Genomic DNA, 7,807 nt, shown 5'->3' with positions numbered 1-7,807 from the left:
TTGCAAATAGGCTATTTAGGCCTTTTCTCTTGTTAGATAAAGGAGGTTACTTTTCATCAGTTTGCAGTTATAATCAATAAATAAATCCAAACTGACATTGTCCTCCTCCAAATCCCTCTCCTGCTCTCCATCCCCCTTTTTCCCCTCATCTTCTTTATCTTCTAGTTTTCCATTTCTAAAAATGTATTTCATCATCTATCGCTTGTGTTTCTAACACACTGTTCACACCCCCCCTTGTGTTCGCTTCCAACTCCCTCTCTTCCTCTCCACCTTTACCTCCCCTCCTCATCCAACTCAGAGGGGTATACAGTTACAGACAAGGGTTACTAAAAACAGTGACAAATAAAAGCGAGTCACATGCAGATTGACTAAAATAAATGTGACACATACAGCATAGGGTGACACAGTAAAGTGTAGACGAGTATGAGAATGAGTGTGCGAGATAGAGGAAGAAGCAGAGATAACAGGAAGTGTAAAAAGTTAGAGATAAACAGAGAGCGGTGCATACCTTTCAGGCTTATCTAACTAGAGTCAAAGGCACTGTTGATTCTTGATAATTCTTTGTTTTTGTTCATTTTAGTAGGCTACTAAATGTCATGGTATTTAGGTCAAATTGCTTAAGTCCCGTTTACACACTGCGACTTAAACTAAGATTTGTACAATTTAGACTGTGGGAAAATGTGTCTTGGCATGTGTAAAATTATCTGATAATTATCTAATAATAAGGATCTAACCCTAACAACAGACCAATATGTTAGGGTGACCATATTTGGATATTCCAGACACAAATTCAGACAGGCTTCTCAGATGTTAATGAGCATGCTTTATTATGCCTCATTGGTAAAGAAATAACTAATGTAATGAATGAAAATCTGGAACCAAATAATAGCTCTCTTTTCAAATACATAAATACATTTGGAATAATGTTCTTAAAATGACCTATTTGTGTCAGCTTCAACTAAATGTCTCTTAAAGCCTTTTCAATGGAAGATAAGGTTTTTCGGTGTCCATGTAATCTTTGAGATCTCCACCACCTTTATTAGACACTCAAACATACATCCTAGCTTTGCACACGGTGTACTACGTCTCCCACTTGTCCCGACCGGGACAGTACGTGAAAAGTGGACATGTCTGGACAAAAGAGGATGTTTGGTCACACTACAATGTGTGTCGCATCGGCATCCGTCAGATCAAACTTTTCCAAAAAAGGGTTGTTCAGAGGCCCTTACAGAGATCCCTGCTCTTATACTAAGTGAGTCTGTTCTAAGCTGGGGTTTATCATGAATTACTGGCTGGCTGCAAGAATGTGCCTGTGGTAATCCTTTTAAGCCTGCATTCATGTCATATCACATACGTGGGAAGTAAAAACTGCTTACTTGAAAATTTCACATGGTCACTGAGTCATATCACAAAATAATCTGCTGTCAGTAAATCGTGAGATAAAAAAAAAAGAAAAGAGGAACTACTCTTCATTTTACCAGCAGATGGCTTTTAAAGCTGAATAAAAAAACTTCTTTAAATGGGACAGAGCTACTGTATAATCAGAAGGAAACTCCACCAGCTGCTAGGCTAAGCTACACTGTAACAAATTCAACGTAAAATTTACAGTAACTTACTGGCAACTTGTCTAGCAAGTTACTGTGAATTCTTTTTACAGTAAAAAGGTACCGCACTTCCATTTACATTATTTTATGTATTCGTTATAAAATACAAAACAATTAAACACAATATACTGTACTATTTACAGTCCTTTTGTGGCTATATTGTGTTTTTTTTACAGTAATGCTTTGACAACTGTGATTTCAACTGTAATACTTAGAGTAGTGTGATGTTATTATGTCAACAAGGTTGTAAAGCAACTTTTCAGGATTCTACCGTAAAAATCACATACAGTAGCGTTACTGTGAAATCTAAAGTAAATAACTGTAGATTTCACAGTCATTATTTGCAGAGAAGCGTTAATGCCTCTACCTCAGCTTAGAACCATATTTCTCCAATACAAGAGATTACACAGGTACTCTCGCATATACTGTAGGCCTAATAGTCACGAATGGAGTGTTGTTATGTGTCATGGAACATCACACACCCCAACGGGCAAAAGGTCGGATTTGCTCCATTTTTTGGATGATACGTTGTTTAGAAAACCTTGAATCCATAGGACACAATGTCGTCAGACCCAATCCATGTCATTAGAATCAATGTATCCATGTCATTGGACACAATTGGGTGGCAGGAAATCAGCGTGTAGGGAGTTGGGTTGGGAACCAAGGTTGTTAGTTCAAGTTTCCCATACAGACCAAAGTATGGAGTGAGGGTTGGTAGCTGGAGAGATGTCACTTGGCCTTCTGGGCACTGCCAGGTGCTGTAGAGCAAGGCACAGACCCCCCCCCCCAACCGCTCAGGGTGCTGGTCCAGCTGGCAGCCCACTCAATCTGACATCCCTCCATTTATGCATGATTAGGTCCTGAGCATGTGTGGATATTGCCTGTGTGTAGTGATTACTTACAAAGAGAGTGTAAATTGTAATTTCCTCACTCCTCAAAAAACAGTATAAATTAATTACATTAAATTAATCCATGTCATTAGAATCAACTAATCTACTACATTTTTGCGGGGTTGAAGGTGACGAGCTCAGACCCGCGGTGGGCGTCATGTTACCGCGGTTTAATGTAACGCAGTAACCTTCAAAATGTTCAAACCTTCCATTAAACCTTTCTACATAAGGAAGCTTCTCCCACCGTCATGTTGTTCTAATGATCACTGGAGAGATTTAAACCTTGTATTGTCTTCACCTTTGGGTCCCTCTTGTATCCCTTGGGTCAAATTGACCCGTGGACTTATTTGGGGTTTTAAAAACAAAATAATAATAATTCTGAAATAAAATATTACTTCATAATCTATTAACAAATATTGTCTTTAACTCAGCTTCAAACAATTGAGATAGCATCTATGTTTAGGGAATGTAATCAGTCTCTACTAGAAGACAATTAAAAATGTTGTGTGTGATTTGTTTTTTGTCATAAGGTGGATTTATCATGTGAAAAAGCCACTATGTGATCATTTTTATCTTGTAAAAAAACACAAGTGGTTGAAATGACCCGTTTCAGATTTACGTTACAGACGGCAGATAGCTAGCTTTGTTTCAGCTCCAGGCTAACTCTTTTCCTCCCCCTCCAGCTAGCTAGCTTGTTTCTAGCTCCAGGCTAACTCCTTTCCTCCTCCCTCCAGCTAGCTAGCTTGTTTCTAGCTCCAGGCTAACTCTTCTCCTCCCACCTGCAGCTCGCTAGCTATGTTTCTAGCTCCACGCTAATCCTTTTTTCTCCCACCTCCAGCTAGCTAGCTAGCCGTGCTTTGCTACTGTCGTCTAATCTCGTTAGCTCAGCCTTCTGTTTCTTCCAGTATCAGATCCTCCTCGGGTCAAGTTCAAAATGTCTCGCAGCTTTTTGATCCAGAGTTTTTTCTCTGCATACTTCAAAACTGATTTCGTTTTGCTGTTGAAAATTCCGTCACTAGCACCAGAGTCGTCATTCTCTGCTGTCACTCAATGAGACCCGTGTTAAACCCAATGTAGCTACTGCTATCTGTTGGCACCTGTACACTACTACACACTACACTGGGCTGAGTAACTCAAACGGCCGCATTGACTAACTTACCGGTAGGAAAATAATACCACAACCCAGAAAAAAAGCATAAATATATTGTGGAATCTGTTAAATGAATTTATAAGTCAGGCAATGACTGACTTCCATCATCCTGCTGCTTGACATTCCTTTTAATAGCATCACGCCCCCCCCCAACCCGGGCTGTAAATCCACACTGTCACTGCTTTAACCTTCAGCTACGAAGGTCAATACAATCTTTCAAAAGCTGCTGACCATGATTATTATGTATTAAACCTCCGACACAATTATATTAAATGACACAGGGTTTTAAGGGGGAGCTGTGGGAGTGTGTGTGGGTCATGCGGGTTCATATGTACAGTAGCAGTGGAGGTTCAGCAAACAGCGGATATTAAGGACACGCTCAATTACTGCAAGTCTGACAGCAGCTTTTGCAGTGTAACTGGTTGATGATTTAATTCCCTGTATCACTGCAGGCTATCTTTCAGTTTTCATTTGTAAATGCTAGTGGCTGAGATTTCACTGGTTACTTAGTTAACCAATTCTTTCGCAGCAAACAAGACTGCAGTTAATACTTTAGACTACTAAATGCATCGGCAGACAGACAGTAAGACACTCAAAACTACAAAATTCCAGTACCTTTACACTCCACTAAATGCCCATTTGGCATAACAATCAAATATTTCCAGTTTAAGTTTGCAACTGTAGATACGCAACACAGGAAGTGATGCATTCCATGTGTTCAAGCAATGCTTTTTTTTATTTTCATCAGATGAAGAACTGAGAATGGCAGCAGCAGGAGAAAGTGTGTCGCCTACGGAACCAACCACAGGACACAAAGAGAGTATCGCAGTCAACCCTGAGATGCAAAAGTTCTGATCCTGAGCTGGCCGATTCCAAAGAATGTCACACATCAGCTCGACGAGGACTCGTAGGCAAGGAGCTCACACACACACACACACACAGTTTTGCATCTGTGTTACCAAGGTAGGACCTGTATACCAGTTTATCAGCCAGTCATGGGTGACCCAGAGGGAAAACAATGCAGGGTCAACGCCAACGACATCTACAACAAAAGAGTCCCAAAGATGTGATGTTACACTTTGTGTCCGAATTTTCTCGACCACTGTCTATTTTTCTCAAATGCTGACTAAATGTGGTCGGTGGCCATCTTTGATAGAACAACAAGAACTTCTTTTGCAGCTTTCTGGGGAGAGTTTTATTGATCCATGAAGATTTAAGGTGCTTTTCCATCATGCAAACTGCCAATCCTAAGCAGAAAAAAAAGATTGGACTGCTTTGTGATTGTGGGCACAAAATACCAGCATTTGTAAATGAAAATAAACCCTTCAAAAGACCTTGTGAGTCTTACCTTGTAGAGAGCGTACTGTGACACCCAACATGGTCAATCTGCAACTGGATTGGAGATTGATAACACTCACTCTGACATCTCTCCATGTATAGTGCATGTATAGGTCCTGAGCATGTGTGTGAGTACTAACAAAAAGTGTGTACACAAAGTGTAGTGCAGTAATTTCCCCATTGGGGACTAATGAACAAATTAAATTAAATTAAATTAAATTAAATTGTGTTGACTCTAAATCCAGTTTTTCCAAACCGCTTATCCAGGCCTAACTTTTTTTAAATTTGAAATGGCATGAATAACTTCATATGTAAGAACTTATTGTAATAAGTAAAAGTAATGGCTTTTATTAAATAATAAAAGAAGATGTTTAAAGAACTAAATCTCAAGTTTTGCCATCCAGATTGTGTCCCTCTATCAATACCTGGCTGCGCAAAGGTTTTGTACGGCGCCCTTTGCCAAGAAAACCTCCATTACAGGTTGGTTGGACTCTGAACATTAACAACTCTGGGTACTTTTCCAACGTGGAAACCGATCCAAAATGGACCCAACCAACTGTTATCACAACCCAACCCTTCCTATGAAACTTTGCAGCCCTCATTAAGCCTTTATCTATTCCGGTTATTACAAGACATATATAAACTCCAGACAGTGAAGGCTCAATACAGCAACTTTAAAACAAGTATGCACATCTGGATTTCAAGAACAATGCACTTTTAGGTGCATTTGACATGTGAAATGTACTTGATGTTGGGAATTGGATGCACTTCCCATGCACTGTCAACAACAGCAAATATAACAAAGATTGCATTTATCAGGCACATTTAAAAAGGAAACAGTTCTACGTGGTCACAATTAGTTAATCAATAAGGCTGTTCACCAGAAACATATTAGACAGGGAGAGAGAAAGAGAGAGAGAGTGAGAGAGTGGACATTCATGCCAGGAAAGCGTTTTTAATGGAGAAAAAGAGAGATACTGTTGAGATATTTTTCTTCATATGTCTCACTTGCTTGCAATGTAAACGCTTGTTTCCAATGCTAATAGAGCCCCTTAGAATGGAAATTGAAGAGAGAGACAGAGAGAGGGAGAGAGCGAAGCAGCGCACGATGTGCAACGTGCGTCTCCGCCTTCTACGCGCTTCATTTCCCTTTTCTGGTACAGGTCAATAACAGACTCACGTGACATTATCTCAAAGAAATAAAGAATTTACATCACTAGCTCCTTTCGTTTCCTTTCCTGTAGCCTATGAAAGAAAATACCCACTAAAGACATAAAACATGGACTGCTCTACATCCCCAAAAATACATTAATACAACAAATGTCTCAAAAGCATTTAAAGCACGCGTGTGGGAAACAGTCTGCAACAAACACATGAGGAAAACGTGTGTGTGGGGGGGGGGGGGGGGGCTTGGTTGCATTTAAAGCTTGTTTTTAAGAAATTGCAAATCCACCAGCACAGGAATCAACGCACACACACAGAGAGAGAGAGAGAGAGAGAGAGAGAGAGAGAGAGAGAGAGAGATAGAGAGAGAGAGAGAGACGCCTGTATCCACATCTACATCACACACCATGTCACCAGTAAAACCACCAATTAATACAATAACACACTGCTTATTGAAATTATCCATCCATACGTGCACACACACACACACACTCCATTTAACTACTCCTCTTCTTGGTTTGCACGAAAAAAATCTAAAAATCTCATCCAGAAACAATACAGTTCCATAAACGCATTCAAATCATAATTTCTAATAAAACAATCCTCATAAAATGACTAAGAGCATCACAGCATAATCATCCCTCCAAACCCGGCTTTAGAGGTGTACAACGAGGATGTAGTAGTTCTTTTTTTCCGTTACCTGCTTTGTAGATGTAATATTGTATATTATTTTGTCCTTTTAATGTCCTTTGAGCGTGGTCCCTTGCACGGTTCGTCTTGTCCGTGTCCTCCTGTGTCCGTGAGAGCGACTGAGGGCTGGACGCGTCGGTGGACTATATTTTAGAGTGTTTATAAGCCTCTCTTTCTGACCTTTGTCTCTCGGAACAGGGGGGACATGAGACATCCGCGGCAGTGGAAAAACACCGGCCTGCCTCCTCCTGCATTAGGGCCCGCCTCTGACTGTCAAGTCACTCTGTCAAGTGCGCGCTGCGCGAGCGAAACGGCACCAAGTGGAATTGGAAGTGATGCCGACTGTGACATGGGTGCGTCTTTCCAAAAAGCCGCTGGTACAGTATACAGGAAGTCAACTCTAACATGCTCCGGGACACTATTTCCTCATCCTTGGGGCACAAAGCCCAGAACCAGATCTACCAGGGGCCGTTTTTGATCATCAACTGCCTACTATGTGCGCTTAAAGGCTCCGCCAAGTCACGCACAAGTGTTTTCTGTTTCTTAAAGTAGGAAGGAATGATTTACGAGCAGCACGTGAATGCATCATGAGGGGGCTGTCCCCCCACTACCCATTTCACGAGTTGGTTGGATGGTATCTGTACCTGCTCTCATGGGTGCACAGAGTCAGCCTCCTCCCCCCCCCCCCCCCCCCCCCCAAACACAAACGCTCTCTCTCAACGCGCGTGCCCGTGAGCGGTCGATGCAGTGCACGCGGAAATAAAAGAAAAGTGTAAGGAGTCCGTGCAGGGTAACAGTAGCAGCTCTGGTTCTTAGGGAAAATTTGAATTTGAAAAAGCATCTTTTGAATGGCTACAGCATTTGGACAAGCTATAGTAAAAATTAATGTAATATTAATACCACCTTAACTATAGTAGGGTACTATATTCGCTACTATACTGTAACTATATTGGGCCCCCAAAATGCACACA

At 41.1% G+C, this 7,807-nt stretch overlaps 1 protein-coding gene across 1 annotated transcript in view; it reads right to left on the bottom strand.

Moving 5' to 3' along the window:
* The window catches only part of LOC117944024 (sodium- and chloride-dependent taurine transporter-like), a 44,839-nt gene extending 37,651 nt beyond the window's left edge, over window positions 1–7,188 (bottom strand). The window contains exon 1 of the mRNA XM_034870538.1: window positions 6,847–7,188. The gene's annotated coding sequence lies outside the window, so the exon portion shown is untranslated. The remainder of the gene's footprint in view (window positions 1–6,846) is intronic.
* Window positions 7,189–7,807: the final 619 nt, after the last annotated feature.

This window comes from Etheostoma cragini, chromosome 4 (assembly GCF_013103735.1).
Source record: "Etheostoma cragini isolate CJK2018 chromosome 4, CSU_Ecrag_1.0, whole genome shotgun sequence".
Lineage (NCBI taxonomy): Eukaryota > Metazoa > Chordata > Actinopteri > Perciformes > Percidae > Etheostoma > Etheostoma cragini.
Note: the sequence above shows the minus strand (reverse complement) of the source record. Positions and strands in the feature narration are given on the sequence as shown.